The 25,448-nt window shown below is 36.1% G+C and overlaps 1 long non-coding RNA gene across 2 annotated transcripts in view; it reads right to left on the reverse strand.

Annotated features, from left to right (window-relative positions):
- The window catches only part of LOC106730361, an 857,488-nt gene that overhangs the window by 497,535 nt on the left and 334,505 nt on the right, over positions 1-25,448 (reverse strand). For both annotated transcript variants that reach the window (XR_004321732.1, XR_004321733.1), the window contains one exon: positions 17,364-17,511. This is a non-coding gene — a long non-coding RNA (uncharacterized LOC106730361). The remainder of the gene's footprint in view (positions 1-17,363; positions 17,512-25,448) is intronic.

Consider the following 25,448-nt stretch of genomic DNA (forward strand, 5'->3'; position numbering starts at 1 on the left):
TAAAGAGTCCAAAAATAGATCCATATGTGATTGAAATACTGAAAAGATTTTCAATAAAGATGCCAAGAAAATTCCATGGAAAATGGAAAATCTTTTCCAACAAATGGCTCAGATACCATTGGATATATATAGAAAAAAACAAACAAACAAACAACCAATCTTACTTCTCACCATAAAAAAAGTATAATAATTCTGAATGTATCATAGACCTGTATATAAAAAACTACAATTTTAAACTTCTAGAAGAAAACATTAAAAAAATAACATGATTTGAGGTAGGCAAAGATTTCTTAGATACGACACAGAAAATACAAAATATAAAAGAAAAATTTTAAACTACTTTATCAAAATTAAAAGCTTTGCTCTTGAAAGCTACTTTTAGAAAAATAAAAAGGCAAATCAACAAATAAAAGAAAACTTTGTAATGCATATATTTGACAAAGAACTTGTATCAGATCCTAAAAAGAAACTTCAATTCAGTAATAAGATTAAAATCCAATAAAAATGAGCAAACTATATAATGCACTTCACAAATAGCAATATATGAGTAACTACTAAGCACAAGAAAATATGCTCACCATCATTAATTAGTAGAGTAAGGCAAATTAAAGCCATAATGAGATACTAGTTTATATCCTTTAGAATGGCTAAACTCAACAAGACTGACAATATCATGTCTTGGTAAGGATATGGAGCAACTGGAACTCTCTGGTACTGCTGATTGGAACTTTAAATGGTGCAATCACTTTAGAAACTGTTTCTCAGTTTTGTAAAACATTAAACATCTACATACTATAAGACTCAGCCATTTCACTCATAGGTATTTTCACAAAGAAATGAACACACATGTCTACACAAAGTCTCCTACACAAATACTCACAGGACCTTTATTAACAATATTCAAACTAGAAACAACCCAAATGTGGATCAACAATTCAGTGGTTATGCAAAGTGTGATATTTTCATCCAATGGCTACTGAGCAATAAAAAGAAAGAGACTATCGATATACAAAACAGCATGACTCAACCCTCAGTCATTATCTTGGGTGAAAGAAACTAAAGTGTATATATGCCATGAATCTATTTATATAAAATTATTCAGAGTGCTAACTAATCTATAGTGATTTAAAAAAAAAATCAATGTTTGCCTGGAGTTGTAGGTGGCAGGAGGAATAGTCTGCAATGGTGTAATGGGACACAAAGAACCTACTGAAGGTGGTGGAAATGTTCTGTGGAGGTATTCCATGGGTGTAAACAACTGTCAAAAATGATCAAATTGTATGTAGTATACTCTATATAAAGTTGATACAAATTTTTGAAAAGAACTAAGTCTACAAATGTGACATCTAAATCAATTTCTAAAAAACATTTATTTGCACATATATACACATGCACACACAGACACATACACACACAGGTTAGAGCTACATATCTTATCATCACCCAATTTAATGATTCAACCATTGAGTCTTGTAATGTGGAAAGTATTGAAAGAAAAAAAAATCTTGACTCTTTATACTCTAAAACTAGGAAGAACGGCACAATCAGACAGGATGAGGCCTTATTAAGGCAGCATGCTGAGAGAGGGCAGATCTTGTCTTTTTCTGATCAACATCACAATAATGATTACAATTATACAATGGTCTCTGCGCAGTTCAGATATCTCTCTCTCTCTTTTTTTTAACCATTCTGAATAGATTGTTAATTCAGAACTGCATCATGTTAACAAATAGATCAGCTAAGAATAAGCAAAAAGTCACACTGTGAAGTGAATTATGTACATTTTACCAAGAGTCAACTTCAGCAAACATACCAGTTATTATTACAAATAATACATATCTAATATTAACCAATCCTCATGAAAAAGAATTTTAAAACCATTAATCATTAATGTATTAAAATAAAGTATCTGCCTGTGTTCTCTTTAGTTTATTATTCTGTTTTTTTTGTCTGGACCATTTGCCTGATGGGTGAACCACTCATGGAAGAAAGCCTCAGGGTTACAAGCAATACCCTCACAGCAGCATAGGTGGGTAGAAAATCAGAATTTTCTTAATGTCAAAGGGATCACTATAGGAAGAGAAAAGTCCACTAGTCATGAGCGAATGAGAAAGGACAACAGTAGTCAGGTCTGTGTACCAAATGAGAGATGGGTGAACACAATTAATTTAGTACCTAATCCTCAAAGGATAATCGGTGGGTCACTATTTTTACACAGAAATCCAACTGCTCATGTGATGGACCTCATAGGTCAAGGGAAATGCCATACTAAACTGGAGAGCCTGGTTTTATTTGTTTTTGAGTATTCTTTGTTGTATTCCTTGCTGTGTGTGGTCGCAATGAATAGAATCTTCTGGGTAGCCAAATTTTACGTAAAATGCAGACATTTTTTTCTTTGCAATAGCTGAAAGGGTCAAACTAAATCTTAGTCAACAAAAACTTAGTTCTCATTATTGTTATTATTACTCCCATGTTGCAGGTTTAATATATTCCATGATGCTTTCATGCTGTTTCATCAGCCATCCTCCCTGGCTACAGTAAAGCATGATTGTATATTTAATTATTTCTTGTCTTCTTTGTGATAATTTTACAATAACTTTGTGATGCTCTGCCATTGTTAACACATTGCTCCTTAAAAAGCCCTGGAAACTTATTTTTGAAAGGTGAACTTACTCCCTTACCCAAGTTTAAAGACCCTGAGTGCTTTTTGCTTTCTGGGTCAGAATCTTAAGTATAACTATGCAATATGAGGAGCCAATTTTCTGTCTCATTTTTCAGGGTTTTTTTTTAATTACTTCATATCTCCAAACTCAAAGCATAAAAGAGAGGCAATAATGAAATTATGGAGTTCGTTCCCAGGAGTTGAGTTCCCATCCCTGATTAGTTGACTTAGCCTCTTTGTCTCTTTCTCTTAACGGGAGGTAATAATATCCAATCTGCCTGCCTCACAGTATTCATTAGGGTATCAAAATAAAGAAATGAACATATTTTTAAAAATTGAAAATATGAGAATAAGATATTTTAAAATAAAAATTTCAATTGTATTACTTGGTGTATTCAGCAGGGGTTACACTCTAGAACACTAGTAGGTAAAATATAGATATTGTTCATATTTAGCTTTTCTAAAATTACTTAGGAGATAGTATCTATACTCTGATTATTGTTAACATTTTGTTAAATGTATACCCCCTAAAACATAACAATTTATCGCAAGTGTGATTATTCTTTATATAGAAAAGAAAATAACTCATGTTTATCTCATCCACTAAAAATTGTATTAATTTTTTAAAAATCATACAAAGGAAGTGATTTTGAGTATAAAAATCAAGGTAGATTTAAATAAGAGGCCTGAATTATGAGAGTTGCCAATTGATGCTATTTGGCTGAGATTTCTGCCATTATTTACTGAACCAGTCCTATAAAGATCATGTCACTCTGGTGTCACTATCTTGGAGGATTGAGACAGACAGTGATTTAAATCAACGTAATTACTGAAGTAGGGTTGAAAGAAAGTGTGTCTTGTGCCTCTCAGGACATTTTACTTGGTGCATATTTGAGGAGGAGATAGACTGTGGTCAACCTTGCTGACAGGTTGGCCCTGTAACTACTGGCTTTATTTTGCATTTTCCTTAATTGATTTAGGGAGGGAGAGAGGAAGAAAGGGGATAAATAACTTTTTGTTCTTCTTGTCAACAACTGGATTAAGAAGAATTTAGTAGGAATAATAGTTTGTAATTAACTTTATTCCGTATGATTTTAGTGTTCCTATTATGTCTGTGTGCATTTGAGTGAAAGCATCTACACAAATTTTCATTCTACTTTCTTCTGCCTTCTACATTCTCTTTCTTTTTTCCTACCCAAATCAGTGTTAATGGTGGCATCCTGTCGTGGGGACAGGATTGCCCATTGGCCTAGAAGTGTCTGGATCTGAGTTCCAATATTACCATTTAATAGATAGGTGACCTTGGGAAAACCACTTATCCTTTCCAGGTGACATAAAAACAATGTTATGTGTACCAGTTTCAAAGATCACTTCTAGTTTTAAACAGAATTAGCTTATTGTTTTTTAATCCATCAATAGGTAGTTATGATTCTCTTCTGTGAATATTGATTTCCCTCTCATTGTGTCAATTAACACTCTTTACGTTAAAGTTTTTGTGTATCTTAGAAAATGCAGTTAAAATATACCTGAGTGCCCATGGAAGGTTTAGCTAAAATAAAAATTGAAAATTCAGTACTTATAGGGAAAAACACTTATTACCATCATTTAAATTGACACAAAAAATCAGTTTATTGAGATGTAAAGCTTGTTGTCTTTATCAAGTATTAAATGTACATGCATCTACTTAGTGATTTGTCATTCAAAAAGCTGAGGCTCAATGTATGTAAAATTTTTTAATAAAGAAAATTTTAGAGACCATAATAGATCACCCAATCCAACACATAATACATTTTAGAATCCCCAACATTAGCTCACTGATTGATATTTTCTAAAATTTAGCTCAAAAAGCAGATTCACAAAGTATCACGTAGCCTTCTGATGTTTTAGGTCAAGGAATCCTCTTAGTGTAGAAATTTTCTGGGGTGTGAAGGCTCTCTATGTGGCTCACTTACAGATTACAGGGCTTTTCTACAGGTTAAAGTATGTAGTTATGCTGGTAGCTGCAAAAGTAGAACATCACATATCACAGTAAAATACTCCAGGTGCATTGTCACTGTCTCCATTCCCTTTGCCCTGTTTTCCATTTAGTTATCACTGGGTTTCTAGAGCTCTTGAACTTGAAAAAGGTTAGACAGCACACCACTGGAGCAGTTTGTGAGCATCAGCAGATTTAGCTTGTAATTTCATTGATCTATATGGGCTCGCTGTTTGCAAACCAGCTGCTGCACTGTTTCCCTACAGCTACTGATCTCAGTAGCATTGATTTTTCCCCCTTACATTAACATAGCATTACTTCTTTAATGGGCAATAAATGACTGGATGTAAATACAATCAGGGCAGCAACAACAAAAGGAAAACGTCAGACTCATTTTTATTTAAGGGATCCTTTCTATTAATTTTTGCCATAAAAATTATAACACAAATTATTGACAAAAGTAATGCAATTTTGATTTTAGTGCATTTTGTTCGTTTATAAATATGTGGTGTCTGCCAAGTGGTCTTCTCTTCCTAATGCATTACGCAAAGCAATACAATAACAGTGCTTTTATGGATACTGTAAATTTGCACCATTACCTTAGTACAACTAAATTCTCCTTATGAAAGAAAGCAGAAAGCACTACAACGGTTTATGCTTAACTCCACATAAACTGAAAATGAAGGTATTTTAGACTGTGTCTGCTGGCTAAAGGACTCCTTTAAGATATTGGTTAATTTCAATAAAATCATAAAAAAGACTAATATTTGATATTAAAGAACTTAGTCAATATAAATATTAAGATATAACCCTTACACATCTTCCTGATGCACATTTAAAGTGTGTGTCTGTGTGCACACACACATGCATGCTCAGGGTGAGCAGTGCTTAGAAATTATTTCTCAGAGATCCTTTCTGGAGTTAAAAATCTGTAAATGATAATTGTGGGAAAGGATATAAAAAGCATGCATTTTAAAGTTCTTTATGCATAGATATGCTTTAGGTGGTAAAAGAGGTGAAAACAACTTTAAAACAGACTTTCACTTTTGCTTGTCAATTTAGTTACTTTAAAGAAGCCAACTGCCATTAGCCCCAAACAATGACTTCAGTTTGGAAAAAAACAAAGTCAACAGTGTATTTTATTTCATAAATTTTAGAATTTCCACTGATTGCCATTACTACTGAATACACACAACCAATCGCTCATATCAAATTCAGCATCTATTACCAAGGCTATTGTTTCCTTTGTCGTTTGTTTTGAGATGGGCAAAAATCTTTTGGCAGCAGCTTCCTCAAATATTTTGTCAGGACTCTGACAAATATGAATTTTGAATTGTTTTAAGAAAACAGTATTGAATCTAAAGCCTTCTTTAAAAATCACCTATTTTTAGCTACACCTTTAAAATATTTCTTTTCACCTTCTTGATACTTTTCCAGCAGTTTTTACATTTCACTGAGGTTCAGGGACCATAATATTTCAAATAAGTAGAAATAATAATTTTCAGCAATAATTTTTGTTGGTATTTGTATATCAGTTTTCTTTTTCTTTTTTTTAATTCTGTGTTGTAGATAGGTGATAAAAGCATTGATCAGAAGTATGATTCACCAGAATCGATTATAGAGATAGAAAATATCTAGAGCAACGTCTACAGCACATCCCAGTGTAACTCTTACATTTTAATGGTTTTATTATTGTTTTATTGTTGTCACTGTTACTTACAAAAACATTTACTCATTTCTTTCACTCTAATATCTTTTTTCAAAATTATGTCAGTGTCTATGACTCTCATCAGTGGTCTGAGCCAACCCCAAGCCTGAGAGCTATAAATGACTTTAGCCTGAGCAGTACTCTATCCTGGCGGTATTGTCCAAAGTCTCACTGTCAAACAATGGACTGCGGCTGAGCCTGTCATTATGTCTTGGTTGGTTCTTCTACCGGATCATCAAGCTAACATACCCACTTCCTGCAATATCACCCATTCTACTACACTCCACATGCCAATACATTTTAAAATGTTTATTTACTTTTTTTTGGTAAATGAATTAAATCCTCATTTCTCTCTTGCCTACCAGAAGAAAATTAGGACAGTGGAGCTTCTTTTCTTTCAATTCTAAAATTCCAGATTTAGGAAGGAAAGGAATGCTTAAACAAGTGAAATCTTTTTCAGATATTTTTGGAGGCATGGAAAAGATAAATTTTTCAAACAAGTACTCTTAGATTCCTTTTTTAGAATTTCATATAGTCCATATTTATTTCTATTATGTTTAAGAAAAATCTAGCCCTAGGAGTAAGGTCATAATTTATGTGGTCCAGGAAAATGTCCAAAATTTTTCTAATATTTTAAATACAGTAAATGATATTGATTCTATTGTGTGTAAACTAATGTGTAATGTGCAAAGGTATTCAAGATCACACTGAATTGTTTCTGTTACAACTTACTTTCTCTTCAATACTTAACAGACAGGCTTATTTCCAAACTATAATGCCATAAATATAAAACTATAGAGAATCTTTTAAAAAGCCAGGCTTTCTGGATTAATTCACTTAACAAAACTATTTACCTTAAACTATTTACTGAATACTAGCTGGAAGTCAGAAATAACCAAGTCATGTACCCAGTCTCAGAGAGCTTACAGTCCAGCAGAGATTACATACAGATACACAATTCACCCTATTTTTTTGTCTAAAACCTCCTAGAACTGGTGAGATACTTCTTTATTGTCTACTATAGCACAGACAATGGTCTATGGTCCCCACATTGGGATACACAGGAAGACTGTATCTCCTAGTTCTTCAGTAGGCAGCTGGAATATGGCCAGTGGAATTTCGGTAGAAAAGATGAGCTTCATTTCCAGGCATGACCCCTAAAATATCTCACGTAAACCTCCATGGGACCTTTTTTTCCTTTATGCATTGACTGGACAAATGAAGCGAATCCATCAGAGATTTCCAAGGAGAACCCACAGTGTGGAGGAGCCAAGAGAAAGGAGTCTGAGTGAAGAACTTCCTAGAAGAACCTCCTGATTTACAATGGATTATGAAAGGAGTGGGAAAAACTACAACTACAACAACAACAACAACAACAACAACAACAACAACAACAGCTTTCATTGTGTTAAGCCTCAGAGGTGTTAGGTTTGTGTGTTAACTTATCTTAGTAATTCTCTATATCACTATGCCCTGTGCTGTGATATAAAGGTGTACAAAACTGTGAGCAAGAAATGTAGGGTTTTGAGTCACTATAGTAAAAGAGACTCAATCCTTGCCTTTATGAAGTAGCTTATTTCTTCTTGTGGATTTTTCTGATCATGTTTTCCTACTAGGTGTTCTGAAAGGTTCTCATCCTTCATTGAAAACCATGTAACTGCTTCTGACTTTAATTTTGAGTGGTCTCAAAAATGAGATAATCGAGCCTAAAACTTTTAGTTACCATTTTATAAAACACCTACCAAGTACCAGGCAAAACCTTAATCACATACAAACTTCATTAAAACCCTTTAAGGGAGATATTATCATAACTGTTTTATATACGATGAGATAGAAACTTACAGAATTGAAATAAATTACCAAGTTAGTAAATTCTAGGGTAAGTATTTGACCCTAAGTCTATGAATGCTCAAACTATTAATTCTTTTAACCTAGTTAAGTAGCATCTTTTATTAGAATGTTTCAAATAATGTGTCAGTATATTATCTTATGATATTCATACTGACTCGTGAGGGACCCCCTTTTTCATGATTATGTTTCATTTCTTAACCATGTTCTCTTTTTCATACTTTCACTTTTATTTATTATTTTCTTTATGAGATAACATTGGTTTGTAGCGTTATATAAGTTTCACATGTACAACATTATAATTCAACTTCTGTATACATCACAGTGTGTTTATCACCAAAAGTCTGGTTTCCACCCATCACCATACACTTAACCCCCTTTACTCATTTTGCCCTCTCCCTACCCTGCTTCTTCTCTGGTAGCCATCAATCTGTTCTCCGTATCTGTGTTTGTTTTTGGTTTTTATGTTCATTTATTTTGTTTTGCTTTGTTTTCTATTCCACACTTGAGTGAAATCATACGATAGTTGTCTTTCTCTGACGTATTTCACTAAGCATAGTAGCCTCAAGGTCCATTTATGTTGTTGCAAATGACAAAATGTTATCTTTTTATGGCTGAGTAGTATTCCATTGTATACATATATGCACCACGTCTTCTTTATCTATTCATCTGTTAGTGGGCACTTAGGTTATTTCCATATCTTAGCAATCGTAAATAATGCTTCAATAAACATAATGGTCTATATATCTTTTTAAAAAAGTGTTTTTTATATTTTTCAGGTAAATACACAGAAGTGGAATAGACAGATCATATGGCAGTTCTATTCTTAGTTTTTTGAGGAATTCCCACACTGTTTTCCACAGTGGCTACACCAATTTACATTCCCACCAGCTATGTGTAAGTGTTCCCTTTTCTCCACATCCTCTCCAACAGTTGTTATTTCCTGTATTTTTCATACTATCCATTCTAGTGGCATGAAGTGATATCTCATTGTGGTTTTTATTTGCATTTCCCTAATAATCAGTTATGATGAACATCTTATCATGTGCCTGTTGGCCAGCTGTATGTCTTCTTTGGGAAAATGTCTATTCAGATCTTCTGCCCAATGTTATATTGAGCTATTTGGTTTTTTATTGTTGAACTGTATGAGTTCTTTATATATTTTGGATATTAACTCTTTACTAGATAAATAATTTGCTAATATCTTTTCCCATTCCATAGGTTGTCTTTTGTTTTGTTGATTGTTTCCTTTGCTATCCAGAAGCTTTTTAATTTGATGTAGTCTCACTTGTTCATTCTTATTTTCAATTCCCTTGTCTGAGGAGACCTGTACAGAAAGATACTGCTGAGACCAGTGTCAAACAGTATACTGCCTATGTTTTCTTCTAGGAGTTTTATGGTATCAGGCCTTATGTTCAAGTCTTTCATCCATGTTGAGTTAATTCTGTGTATGGTATAAAATAGTGGCCTAATTTCATTCTTTTTCATGTGGCTATCCAGTTTTTCCAAAACCATTTATTGAAGAAACTGCTCTTTTTCTATTGTATGTTCTTTGTTCCCATGTCATAAATTAATTATCTATATATGTGTGGGTTTATTGCTGGGCTCTCAATTCTGTTCCATTGATCAGTGTGTCTTTTTCTGCCAATACCATACTGTTTTGATAGCTTTACTACTATAGCTTTGTAGTATAACTTGAAATCAAAGATTGTGATACCTCCAGTTTTATTCTTTTTTCTCAGGATTGCTTTGGCTATTTGGGATCTTTTGTAGTTCCACAGAAATGGAATTTTTTATTCTATTTCTATGAAAAGTGTAATTGGGACTTTGATAGGAATTGCATTGAATCTATTGATTGCTTTAGGTAATATGGACACTTTAATATGTTCATTCTTCCAATCCATGAGCATAGAATATCTTTCCATTTCTTTGTGTTCAGAATTTCTTTCAAAATCTTATAGTTTCTGGTATATAGATCTTTCACTTTCTTGGTTAAATTTATTCCCAGGTATCTCACTCTTTTTGTTACAGTTGTAAATGAGATTGTTTTCTTAATTTCTATTTCTACTAGTTTGTTGTTAGTGTACAGAAGCTGAACATATTTTTGTATATTGATTTTATATCCTTCAACTTTACTATATTTTATTTCTAATAGTTTTTGGTAGAGTCTTTAGGGTTTTCTATACATAAAATTATGGCATCCACAAATAGTGACAATTTTACTTTTCTTTCCAATTTGAATGCCTTTTATTTCTTTTTTCTTGCCTAACTGCTCTATCTAGGACTTCCAATACTATGTTGAAATAAGAGTGGGGAGAGTAGACATCCCTGTCTTGAACCTGATCTTAGAGGGATAGCTTTCACATTTTCACCACTGAATATGATTTAGCTGTGAGTTTGTCACACGTAGCTTTATTATGTTGGTATACATTACTTATATACCCACTTTATTGAGCACTCTTAACATAAATGGATGTTGAATCTTGTCACATTTTCTTTGCATCTATTGTGATAATCATGATTTTTATCTTTCATTTTATTAACATGGTATATCACATTGATAGATTTACAAATGTTGAAGCATTTTTGCATTCATGGAATAAATTTCACTTGATCATGGTGTGTAACTCTTTTAATGTATTGTTGTATTGTTGTATTCAGTTTGCTAATATTTTGTTGAGGAGTTTTGCATCTATATTCATCAGAGATACTGGTCTGTAATTTTCTTTTTTGTGTTGTCTTTTTCTGGTTTCAGTATAAGGGTAATGCTTGTCTCATAAGATGATTTAGAAAGCATTCCTTCCTCTTCAATTTTTTGGAAGAGTTTGAGAAGGATAGGTATTAAATCTTCCTGGGTTGTTTGGTTGAACTCACCTTGGAAGCCATCTCATCTTGGACTTTTGTTTCGGGGGAGGTTTTTGATTACTGTTTTAATCTCGTTACTAGTGATCAATCTGTTTAAGTTTTCTATTTCTTCATGATTCAGTCTTGGAAGGTTGTATGATTCTAAGAATTTATCAGTTTCTTCTAGGTTATCCAATTTGTCGGTGTATAGCTGTTCACAGTATTCTCTTATAATCCTTTGTATTTTATGGTATCCATAGTAATTTCCCCTCTTTTGTTTCTATTTATCTGAAACTGCTCTTTTTTTCCTTAGTGAGTTTAGCTAAAAGTTTGTCAATTTGTTTTTCTTTCCAAAGAGCTATTGTTAGTTTCATTGATCTTTTCTATTGTCTTTTTAGTCCCTATTTCATATATTTCCACTTTGATTTTTATTATTTCCCCCCATTGCTAACTTTGGGCTTCATTTGTTCCTCTTTTTCTAATCTCCTTTGGTATAAGGTTGGATTGGTTAGCTGAGATTTTTCCTGTTTCTTGAGGTAGACCTGTATGTTATAAACTTCCCTCAGTACTAATTTTGCTGCATCCCATGGATTTTGATATGTCAAATTTTTATTTTTATTTGTCTTCAGCTATTTTTTATTTCTTCTTTGATTTCTCATTGACCCAGTAGTTTTTCAGTAGCATGTTGTTTAGTCTTGTCATATTCGTGACTTTTCCAGTGCATATATATTAATAAGTGTTGTGTCTTTCAATGGATCACTCCTGTATCAATATATAATATCCATCTTTGCCTCTTGTTACCATTTGGGCTTGAAGTCTACTTTGTCTGAGTATGGTTATCATGTTCCCTTTTGTCTGTTATTTGCTTGGAGTATCATCTTCCATCTCTTCTTTCTTCATTTTAAAAAATCTTAGTTATCTCTTCTCTTCTACTTGAATTATTTCTAGATTTCTACCTTCAGGCTTGCTGATTCTCTCCTCCATATGGTCTGTTCTATTTTCAGTGCTTTCTATTGCATTCTTCCATCTTATCTATTGAGTTCTTCAGCTCTAGAATTTCTACTTCATTCTTCTATAGAGTTCCAATCTCTTTGGTAAAGTTTCACTTCTGTTCATTAATTTTATACCTGAGCTCATTGAACTGCCTTTCTGAGTTTTCTTGTAGCTCGCTGAATTTCTTCATGATAGTTATCTTGAATTCTCGAAGTATTAGATCACAGACTTCTGTGACTTTAAGTTTGGCTTCTGGAGAATTATATTTTTTTTTCTTTTTGTGATACCATGTTACCATGGTTTTTCATGGTACTTGATGACTTATTTTTCTGTCAGCTCATTTGAAATATTAAATACCTTTCTTATTAGATTTTTTTTTAAACTTTGATTCTAACAATTCAACAGATTGGTAATTAGAGGCCTTTCTCTTGTTTTTCAGTGGGTAGCATTATAGCACAAGTTTTTGGTTTCTCATACCTGAACTGCCTCTGGCTACATTTGAAAATTGGCACTTTCCACTCCCCACCACTTCTGCCAGGGTGTCACTGGTACCCTTGTTGTTGCTTGTGTCTCTGGGGACATTGGTGCCCTGCTGCTGCCAGGGTCACTGCTGACACTGGTGTCATCACTGGGGATATTACAATGGCAGATGCCTCTGCTGCATTCAAGTTCTCTTGGGTCATGGGTACTGCCACCCATGGGGAGAGGGGGAGGCTGGGAGGAAGTCAAAGTTGAATGTGCCTCCACTGCTTCCAGAGTTGTCAGGTTTATGGGCACCACCACCTGAGGCACGGGCCAGAGTTATAGGTGCTGCTAAAGGTGGAAGGACAGGGGTCTCAGACCCTGTGACTGCTGCTGTCCAGTTTCCTGTGGCCATCGGTGCCACTGTGGCCAGGAGGCTGGAGTCATGTGTGCCACCTCCCCTGCTACTATCAGTTTCTCAGGGGCTTGCTAGGTCAGCCACTGTGGCTGGGGGGACAGGATCATAGGCACTGTCTCTGCTGTTCCCCTATTTTGCCTCCTCTGAGGTCCACCCGCCTTCAGATGGACAGATATGTGAATGTCTCTGGTGTACTGGTGTGTTGGGTAGAGGAAACTTTTTTGATTATGGATGTTTTACTAGTTGTAGATCGAAAGGGAGGAACAAAGAAAGTTTCTCACACCACCATGATGCTGACATCACTCTCCTTGACCATGTTCTTGATAGATTAGGTTCCCATAAAGTTAAATTCAAAATAAGTGAGACGTATTTTCTTATAACAGATTTAAAACAATCTCTTATCTAGTATTTGTGGAAATGACTTTTTATATTTAAAACATTTTTATCATAGAAAATTTTAAATATAAAAAATAAAGAATACACTTGATCCTGATGCACTTATCATACAGCTTCAACAGTCACTAAATCATGGCCAGCCTTGAGTCAGACCCTCCTCATCCCTCCAGATTTATGTTTAAGCAAATTACAAACTTCAAATTATTTCATATATAAATGAAATATTTAGAGACTATTTAGAAAGAGAATAGATAATCTCTTTCAGATATCCTTAAAAGATAAGAATACTAAACATACATATAATTGTGATCCTTAAAAAATATTAAAATAATCTGGGTAAGAATTCTAAAAAGACATTATTCATGTATTTGCTAAATAACATATATTGAGTACATATCATGTTCCAGGCCTAACTGAATATCTTTGAGCCCCAATCAATAAATTTTTGTGCATGCGTGAAGAAATTTCTCTGTAGTAATAATTGGCAGAAGTTGCATTTCATGATTTCAAATTTATCCAGTTACAAACACAAGCAAAGGATGTCCTTTAAAAAAGATAATCCCAGCTGGAATTCATTTTGAGTCTCTGAAACCTTTTACATTGTAAGGGCCTATCCCATAAATTTAAACAGCTTTGATTCTATACTCAAATTACATAGCTAGTTTTTTTTTCTTCCTAGCAACTTATAAGTAGGCCATGATTTAAAAGTTTTTTGTGTGTGTCTTAATTGTTATGAATTTTACATCTATGCCGTTAAACACTCACACTTCAAATTATTGTCAATAACATTCCTATTATTACAGTTATTTACAACTTGCTTGTTTACAATCTATATTACCCAGGATGCAACAGAATTAACTTACTCCAAGTTATGAAATTTTTCCTTCTTGTCAGTGTTAACTATTTAGGACTGAAAACAAAGACTTAAAAGATAGTTATTAACTGCCATGATTAAATCATCAACTGCATTAATAATTCCTACAAAGCATGGCCTGGTTTTTGCACTAGAAGTCAGGTCCTGAGCTGTTTCTGGCATCCTGTCTCTGTCTTGTGTATCATTTACTGCATATGTGCCTTACTATCCTTGTAGTCAAAAGGAGAATAACAAGGTAATAGTACACCTCCCTGAGTGCCACGCAAAAATCTTGTGAGAATTAATACTCAGAAAGGATTTCTGAACTTAGTGAGAAAAGGTACTTTAGAATATAAACATCATGCAATTATTCTTATTACTGTGAGCTAGAAAAATGCTAGGAAGAAATAGCATGATTATTGTGGCATGCATTAAGCCAAATAGGAAAGCAGACTAGTGAGGAATCCCATCGAAGATAAAAATTACTTTGACCAATCCTTCCTTCCCTCCAGCCACTGAAAGAAATTATTTTTATAGCCATGTTTAAATGGTACCCTAACTTCCTTTCATTTTGCTTAAAATCTGTGATACAGGAATTGTGCTTAAATGAAATTTCCATCAGCTTTTACATATTAAAAAAAAAGCAAGTGCATTTTAATGCACATATTGAACATTAAATCATTTTGTGCTGCAGGTTATTGCAAGTAAATAGTAATTGTAAAATAGATTCTTTTTGATGAAACAAAATGAAAATAGACTGCTAATGTTCACCTCAGATTTCTTCATCATTTCATTAACAGTTCAACTAGGAAAGGTATTTTTATAATGATGGGCAGGAAAAATCATACTCATCAATATGCATCCATATTCATATGTTTGTACACTGACTCTCAAACCTTAAAATAAGAGCACAGAAATATGTGACATGCATATGCTCCTTAAAATGATTTGCGAGAACTATTTTATTTGTTCAACAATTGTCTCTTCATTCACAATATTCAGACATCAAAGTCATTAAGAAATATTACAAAATTTAAATAAGAATCAGGTTGCTTTTCTGCAGACTTTTTTTTTTCCAGAAAATAGGAATTTGACAGACAAAAATTAGTGAAGCAGATTAGATTCCTTGCGTATTAGCTACAAACTTCTGTTCTACTTTTGTGTCAACTGTGAACTCAAAGCCTCTCCCTCCCCATTTATTCTTTGTATCTTTATAAAATATTTTTCTCTAAATTCAACTCTTTTACATTTCCACATATGGCTTACCCCAAACCTTCAAGTAATTATGCACTCTAAGACATTGTGAAACTATAAAGATTCAACCTGTTTTAAACAAGAATAATAAACCAGCCATGCCTTGAAAGGACAGTTTTCACTGGTGCAGACAGGGAGCTGAGAATGCTACTGCTGAGCTTGCATTGCCCCCTGTGGCTGCTATCTGACAGTTCCTGAGGAAAAGCAGCAACGTGCTCTGTGCTCTTGGTGTGTAGCAGCATCTGGGTACTGTGCTTTGAGCTTTAGCTCAATAGCGAATAAATGCCTTATAGCATGAGAGCATCGATTCAGATGCTAATATTTTGGAAATGTATATGCTTTATTTCAATTCTTACTAATGCAGTAAATTAACATTTCACCGACTATATCACTTTAATACATGTTGTCAACCTTACACAAATTTTCAAATTAGAGTAGTGAAAATTCTTTCACATAGCAAGCAATTTGATAGCTTTCAGGTATGTAGCTCTCTGAGGAATACACTCCTTTTTTTCTGAACTCCAATTTTACCTCTTGTCAATTTGGTACCATATAGTGCTGCATCCCAAGTTTAAGTTGTGCACACAACTAGGTTTTTACTTCCAAACTAGATGGTGAGTTCAATGAAAGCAAAGGCTCTGCCTCATGTCACTGTATCCCTCCACAGTGATAGGAGAGTGCTGGACTCAGAAAAGCTGCTGTATCAAGCCAAGATTATTGATGTGCTTGCTTGAACTTATCTTATTACTAATTGTCTTAGGTCCAGGTCCCTAGAAACAGAGCCTAAGAAAGCAAATTGGATGCACAAGATGCACTAAGGTCATAATCTTTAGGTAAAGCTTGCAAAGGAAGGAGAAAAACAGGAGAGGAAATAAATGAGCAAAGATGTGGTCTCAGATAGTCTAGTCTTGGCCTGATCCTCAACATGGGCGGGAAGGGAGTTTGAAGCAGAAACTGCACGACAAATATGCCCCTCCTTAAGACAAGAGAGCCAGCCTGCTGTACCCCCATTTGGGGTTCATTAGCTGTGGCCACCCCCAGAAGGTGGGAGGTGTGTAACCTCCTGGGTGAGTCAGAATCTCAGCTGAGGGCAAATCTCCAGAGAAGGGGGTAGCTGTGAGCTGTGAGTAGCCAACACTCCAGGCAGATGGGGGACAATAAAGGGGCCAATAAACGGAATCTGGGCTGAGTATCTGCAGCATCCGCTTGAATGCACTTGTTTCTTACATCAGATTTACTCCATCAAGGCAGATTCTCCAAGGTTCTGTGGTCACAATAATTGAGGAAACTTACTAGCTGCTGCAGTTGATCTTACGGCAAAAAAGAATATTCATCTCCCTCCTCTATCACCCTTTCTATATTCCTCTCTCTCTCTAGCACTTCACTGGCCTTAGTAGTCCACCTGGTGGAGGAACACAGAGGTTCACCCTGGAGGGTTGAACCCCTGTTACACTGTCATCATTAAGAAGATCATGGTTGCTGTATTTGCCCATTTACAGTTACAAATGAACATGAGAGGACCCAGAGACACCACCACTTCCTCACTCCTGGATCACCTAAGTCCAAACACAATCTTCCCTGCTCTCAGATTTCCTGACTCCCAAAGAAGGCAAAGGTCAATTACTCTTGTTTGTGTCCGCTGGTCTACCAGCACGAGGTGCTTAAAACCACCAGGTGGCAGTTGTACATTTACATTTACTAGGAATCTTTTTGTGTCCACAGGTGGAAAGGACCTCATCTGGAAAATCAGCTCCTCTAGACACACAGAGCTCAATGTTTCAGGGTCAGGAAGCACAAATTCCCCAAGCAAGTCAGCAGGAATGACAGTGAGTAGAGCCACGCCTACTTTCACCTCTTAGTTCCCAAAGTCATGTGTATTCGTTTGCTAGGGCTGACATAGCAAAATACCACAGCCTGGGTGGCTCAAACAACAGAAATGTATTTACTCACAGTTCTGGAGTCTGAAGGTCCAAGACAAGATGTTGGCAGGGTTCATTACTCCTGAGGCCTCTCTCCTAGGCTTGCAGATAGCCAGCTTCTCACTGGGTCCTCACATGGCCTTTTCTCTGTGCACATGCATCCTTGGAATCTCTTCCTCCTGTTGTAAGGATGCCAGTCCTATTGGATTAGGTTCTCACCCTCATGACCTTCTTTAGCTCTAATAACCTCTTTAAAGGCTCTATCTCCAAAAATAGTCAGTTGGGGGTTAGAGCTTGAATATATGAATTTGGGTGGGGGAAATACCATTCAGTCCATACCATCATGAATTCTACCTTTTTATGACATAGCAACACACAATGGATGTTAGTTTAAGAGTGTATCACGTTCTGAAAAATAGTTCTGAAAATCTTTCAAGCTGTCGTCCCCAAACCAGTACCTCATCTACATCTTTTAAAGGTTATTCCACTATTCTAACAGGATAACAATTACCGGATGGTACAGAAGATGATGAGATCAATGGTTCCCACGGTCATGTGCCCATTTTTCTACCTTCTTCGTGAAAAAAAAAAAAAAAAAAAAAAGAATCTCTTAGTGTGAGATGTTTTCATACAGGACCTCATGCCAGTAAATCAAACACTTCATGAGCAACTAGAGTATGATATTCGTTAAAATCCTATGGACAAGAAAGGAGGATATGTATGATCAGTCCTTGTCAGAATAAAGTTTGCCTTTTTCAAGATAGAAAGCATCCTATTTTTTAAAAATGGCACCAAGAAGCTGACTGGTCTCCTTGGAGTATGGCATCATATAAGACATTCAACACTAATCTCTGTTGCTCACAGGTAAAGCATTCAAGAGTAGCAAGTACCTAGACAGGTCTTGATGAGACAGAGAACATGTTCTTGGAAATACACATAGATTTCATTTCTGCCACCATGGCTCTCCCTTTCATGTGCCCACGATGCCATCATTGTCATGGTCAGGGAGAGAAGCTAACTGATAACCACCGGCCAAGTTATCCTGTCCATTTGGTTGTTTAGTGCTGCTTCTGTACAGGGGCCCACCCTGCTGTACAACGAAAAGAGCTTTATGTTACCTTTCCACTCCATCCATGTCTCTTCTCAAACATCTTTAACCTTGATCTCACACTATTTCTTCTTCCAGACCCCTTGAATAACCATCTGAATTATTTACCCCTGTCTATGAATTCATGAATATTATTACCTCATCTCTCTTTACACAATAACTAGGAGCTCTGCCCAAAGCCCTTCCAACTGATAGGTTTTCCTTCCTTCATCATTATCTTTCAAAGCCACACTTGAATGGAAGTATAATGTATCAACTACTCATTTTAGGATTGCACCAACATATCAACTTATCTGTGAACCAAGCTTAGATTTGTTTAACCCCTCTCTGATACTTGGTCACAGGAAACCCCTATGTCTGTCACAGCATGTGTTACCTTAGAAGTAGATTCTGTAATAGTATTTAGAATATGGGATGTTTATTAAAGATTTCTCATGGGATCAACATCTGTGGAAAGGAGAAAAAGGAAGTAGGACTCAGAAGAAGTCAAGTTCTAATGCAGCCTTGGCCAACTCCATAAATATCTCTGGTAATACCTAAATTGGCCCTTCAGAGTTAGCCTGAATTAGGCCAAAGTGGTCAGACATTTATATCTGCATTTACTGGTAAGAGAAATGACCATGGGTGAGGCATCTCTCTACAGCTTAGACAATCCCTAAAAGATCTGAGAGCTAAAGAGTATCTTTTCATAGCTCCCCTAGAAGATGGGGCATTGAGCCCACCATGGAAGGGGGAACTGATTTCATTAAGTGTCCATCATAAAGCCATTGGTATGAGCTAAGGTGAAGTTGCTGGTACAACAGTGATAAGTAACAGGGAGTTTGAGCTACCTTGTTTGTGCAGCTCCCATGAACCCTCTGAACCTGCCTGAGCTTACATATCCTGGATATGTCACTTCCATCTTATATTGGATTGATGCTGGGCCCACCCTACCCAATTTTATTTCTTGGTAGTATAACATTGCTCTGCCCATGATGAGAAATTCTAGCTGCATTGTCACTTGAGATTCCATTGTTAGATGCTTCATTTCTAGGAAGGCCTACTAGTATACCATATGTAGAATGGTTTGGCATTTATTTGTAGAAATTGTCTTTGCTGTGTATGGCATGTCCTTGCTCCAGAACTTCAGGAGTCTATATTGCAGCTCTCCTATTGGGGCTTGATAGAGTCTCCATGTAGCATGATTTTCTACCATAAATACCTCTTGGTATTTATCAAGTATGTGTGACGTATGTCTGAGGTATGCCTGACCATATGGCTAGTAGCAGCCTACTTGAACCACAGCTGGACCACCTGAAGAGTGATTTCTTGCTCTGGGCCTTTTGAAAAATCTAGCAGCTTCTACGTCTATGATGAATGGGTTAGAGTGGTATTCCCAAATGCAGAATATTCTGCCTCCAAAACCTGAAGACATCTGCCAAGAGATATGATTCTTAGTAGAAGGAGTTGTAAGGTACAATAACTTGTTCTTTATTTGAGAGACGATGTCCTGTTGTGACCTAGACAACTGAACCACTCCTCTACAAAAAGTCTGTACACTGAGGCAGCTTCTGAATACTAGTAGAGTCTATCTTCTACACTCTGTTACTTTGGAAGAGATACGCTTGCATTCCTAGGTCACCGAACTCCAACCCCTCTAAATTGTGTCATTACTAAAGGTCCCTAAATATTTGTGAGGTTTATCCCCCATCCTCTGGAGCGCACATGTTTTACCAAGGAACTGATAATCATTGCCACTTGTTGGCCAACAATATATTGAACCAATATGATACTCTGCACTACATCCAGATGATCCTTGCACCACTGAAATATATTGACAATTTCAATATATAAAATATATTCTGAGACACTTAACATAGCTCCAAGGAGAGACTGTAAGTGTACATTGTCTGTCATGTCAGTGTTAACTGCTTCTGATCCTCTTTTTTACATGTATGGAAAAGAATGTATTCCAAGTCTCAACAGCCATATATCCAAAGCTGTGTTCATCTTCTCAACTAAAGACATCACATCTAACACAACTGCCAACTGGGATTACCATTTGGTTAACTTAATGGTTAATCCACTGTCATCTTTCATGATACATCTGGTTTTTACATGGGTTAAATTGATGAATTAAATGAAGATAATGGTACCACAATCCTTACAGCCTTTAAGGCTTTGAGAATGGCACTAATCTCTTCCATTTGCCCATGGATACAATATGTTTTTTGATTTATTATATTGGTTTTAGTGGGGCAGTTTCATGGACTTTTACTTTCACTGCAGTTGTTCCTACTGAGCTAGTCAAAGAGCCATAAGAGAGCTCTGCCAACTGTTAAGTATGTCCATTATGATTATATACTCCCATACCAGAAAACTGACTAGCAAGTAAATCTGGTTCCTTGAACATCAGCATCAACTTGGATAGTGTATCCAAAGGTCCTCAAAAGATCTGGATAGTCCCCTTTCCTCAGTGTACAGTTACTCATGCATATGATTAAAGAAGCAATATATAATTTCAGTGATGCTACAAGGCCTTCCTTAGGGAAGGGAAACTGATTTCTCCTTAAGTGAATGAATCTAGGCCTAATACCTGTGCGGGTCTGGAAACTTGGCAAAGGATCATAACTTTCGATTGGGGTGGCTGATCTCAGCCTTCTGCATATCCATTCTTGGCCACATCTGATTATAGATAGATAATAGATGATAGGTAGGTAGGTAGATAAATAAATTGATAACACTATTCTACATATTGAGTACATGCTCAATTCTATGTAAGCAATATATTGAATACCATTATCTATCAATCTAGTCCAATTCTGCTATAATATTTCTCCTACAATCATCTCAACCTACAAAATACCACTATGAGCTTCTAAATTATGTTGGTGTCCCCTTCATAAATGGACTCTAGACCTTCTGAAAAACAAAATCAGCAGATGAGTTCCCCAGGTTTATTTAGTCAGTCCCTTCTAGAGTGCCCAATTTTCTGAGCTTTTGATCACTTCCAATTTGCCAAAGCAGTCTGGCATTTCTACAACATTAAATGTAAGGCATTCATTTTCAAGCTCCCAAGAAGCTTGCAAGCAGTGCATGAGAACCATTTTCAGGGTGTTAAGTTCTGTATCAAAGGAAGGTACCCCCATGTTGACATACTCTCCCTTATTCAGCCTTATGTTTCACCCTACCATCCTGACCAACAACTTCAGAACCCACTCTCAGGAATACTTTCCTAGTTACTGTCATACTTGTTAGTCATTCCTGCAATTCTATTGACATATAATCCATCCCCTCCCTTAGCAGTACTTTAACAGTTGGGTTACGCTGAGATGTAATCTTAGTTGTTGGTTACGTGGCCAAGAGAGGAGAAGGAGGTAGATTTGGGAAGGTAGCATTATTTTGCAGAGCATCTGCCTCATTTTTCTGTACAGACTTCAATTAGGAGGTATGTAGGGGATGCTCTATCTTTCAATAAAGGAGATTGGACCACACATACAAGCCTAGAAGTTTCAAGGGAATCTGGGAGTCCAAGATTTGCATGCATATAAACCCAGATAACCCTATCCCAGGTTTCAGTGTCACCTTCTTTACCTTTCAGGTCTCTGGCCTTAGCATACGAAACTTTCCTCGGCTGAGAATTAAGCTTTACTCTTGAGTTCTGTGACTTTTACAATTATGCCTATGCCTGGTCTTCAGTTCTATCTGCCCTCCAGCTGCAGGAGCTGAAGGCCCCTTTAAAAGCTGCCAAAGAGGTCCTCTGACTCTCATACTTGACTTTAAATTGGTGTTTGATTGCCCTGGGCCTGTTATTTCATCTCTTCAAAGCACCAATGGTATTCAGAAATAGCTTCTGAATTCCACAGTCTTTATAATTTATATTTCTCTTGTACCTCTGAAATGCCAGAGATTGTGCAGAAGCCAGTTCATCTCCTTTTCCCCCTGGCCTATCCCAGTTGGTCTCAGTGACAGTTTTAGCAGTTGCACTGTGGTGTATGCCAAAGCTATGCAAACTCCACCTACCTATCACCAGCAATGAGCTATTTGTAGCAAGCCAGCCCTCAAGTTTCTAACTCCAGGATCTCATTCTTGGAGTCTGCTTCCTCAGACCACCCTTAGTACCATCTTAGGTCAGTTTCCCAAAAAGCAAAGCCCATCCAGGGTTTCAGATGGAAGAGGAAGATCTCTTCAAGAATACATACAAGGTGGCAGTGAAGCAGTATAAGGAAGGAGAAAGAGCTGATCAAGAATGTGGCCTCAGCATTGGTCTTAGTAATATTTTTGGATATGTCTACTCAGACAAGGGAAATAAAAGCAAAAATAAACAAATGGGACTACATCAAACTAAAAAGATTCTGCACAGTGAAGGAAACTATTAACAAAATAAAAAGGCCGCCTACTGAATAGGGGAAGGTATTTGCAAATGATATATCCAATGAGAGGTTAATATCCAAAATATACAAAGAACTCATACAACTCAACATTTAAAAAAAAATAATTAAAAAATGGACAGAGGATCTGAATAGGCATTTTCCCAAAGAAGACATACAGATGGCCAACAGGCATATGGAAAGATGCTCAACATCACTAATCGTAAGGGGAAGGCAAATCAAAACCACAGTAAGATATCTCACACCTGTCGGAATAAACATCTCCTGACAGACAACAAATAACAAGTGTCAGCGAGGATGTGGAGAAAAGGGAACCCGTATATACTGTGAGTGAGAATGTAAAGCAGTTCAGCCACTACTTGAAAACAGTATGGAGATCCCTCAAAAATTAAAAATAGAACTACCACAGGATCCAGTACTTTCACTCCCAGGTACGTATCTGAAGAAAACATTAAACAAGTTTGAAAAGATATGTTTACCCCTATGTTCATTGCAGCATTATTTACAACATCCAAGATGTAGAAATAATCTACGTGCCCATCAATAGATGAATGGACAAAGAAGATGTGGTACATGGTACATGTATATGTAGCGTAGTATTATTCAGTCATAAAAGAGAAGGAAATCTTGCCATTTGTAACAACATGGGTAGAACTAGAAGATATTATGCTAAGTGAAGTAAGTCAGACAGAGAAAGACAAATATTGCATAATCTCACTTATATGTGTAATTTAACAAAACAAAACAAATGAACAAACATAACAAACTAGAAACAGAGCTATAGAGAACAATCAAGTGGTTGCCAGAGGGTAGGGGAATAAGGGAGGAAAGAAACAGGTGAGGAAGATTAAAAGGCACAAACTTCTAGCTGCAAAACAAATGAGTCAAGAGTATACAGTGTACAGTGTGGGGAATACAGTCAATAACTATGTAATATCTTTCTGTGGTGACAGATTGTATCTAGACTTACTGTGATGATCATTTTGAAATGTATAGAAATACTGAATCACTGTGGTATGTAACAGGGACTAACATAGTGTTATGGGTCAATTATACTTCAAAAACAAACTCATAGAAAAAGAAATCAGACTTGTTACCAGAGGGAAGATGCGGGAATTGGAGGAAGGCAGTCAAAAGGTACAAGCTTTCAGTTATAAGGTAAATAATACTAGGATGTAATGTACAACATGGTATGTACAATTGGCACTGCTGCACATTATTTATGAAAATTGTCAAGAGTAAATCCTAAGAGTTCACAGCACAAAGAAAAAATTTCTTCTATTTCTTTAGATTTATATCTATATGAGATGATAGATGTTCACTAAACTTATTATGATAATCATGTAATCATGTCATGATATATGTAAATCAAATCATTATACTGTACACCTTAAACAGTGCTGTATGTTGATCATATCTCAATAAAAATGGAAGGAAAAAAAAAAAGAATGCAGTCTCAGGTAAAGTCTAGCCATGGGCTGATCCATGCAGATTGCCAGCAGTCTGGAATACAAATCGCACCACAGTGTTGCCCCTTTTTGAGGCAATGAAGCTAGACTTCTGTACTCTTGTATCAGTCAGACTTGGTCTAAATGCCATCCCTGATGTGGGGTAAGGAGTGTCACAGCCCCCCTGGCTAGACTTCTCTCATCAGCCAAGGGTATTTCTCAGGGTATGGGAGATAGGAGATGGGGGCTAGGAGATGGGAGTGGGGTGAGAGCTGTGATATACTTGTGGCCAACACTGCCAGCAGCTAGGGTATGGGTGCAACAACCCAGGAAAGGAGATAAGACAGAGTACCACAGATTCTACTAAGCTAGAAAAATTACTGACTCTGGCATTAGAAATAACTTAATTAATGACCCCAGATAGTTATTTTTTTTAGTGTAATAAGTTCATCCAAGATCTGTTTGGGCATAGAAAAAATATATAATACATACAAATGTTCACATAATCAAAGATTCATGAAGAAGTTTCATAAGATCACATGGAGGAATCAGAATACTTGTTTGGAGAAATTTATAAGATGACATCAAACTGAGGACTAGAAGTTGGCACCACATAGCACTCAGCCAGAGAGGACAAGCAGGACAAATTCATTTGGCTGCCAGCACAACTCCCTTCGTCTCCTTCAGGAGTGGCTGCCAGCCAGCAGCAACTCAAACTCTATCCAAGCCTATGTGAGGAACTTACAAGTTAACCAATTCAGAAAGTCAGCTCTTAAAAAATTAATTGGCTTCATCCCGATGACAGATAAAGAACTTCTCTTGAATTCATCAATAAGTTGTTAGTATCTAAAAGAACAAAATTCTATCTAAAATAAAAATCCATCTAAAATAAACAAAATTCACAATTCTATCCACAGGGTAAAGAGCAATAATCACAATTCTACCCACAGGGTAATTCAACTACTGAATCTGTTCTTCACAAAACTGAAGTCAAGAAAGTAAATCATATATATACACACACACATCACACACACACACACACACACACACACACACACACACATATATCATATACACACATGCATATATATCATACACAGACATATATATCACACACACATATATATATCATGCACACACACACAGGTATTTGATATATATACCTTTATACCCATTTACTTCCCTGCCTA

Source organism: Camelus ferus, chromosome 8 (genome assembly GCF_009834535.1).
Source record: "Camelus ferus isolate YT-003-E chromosome 8, BCGSAC_Cfer_1.0, whole genome shotgun sequence".
NCBI lineage: Eukaryota > Metazoa > Chordata > Mammalia > Artiodactyla > Camelidae > Camelus > Camelus ferus.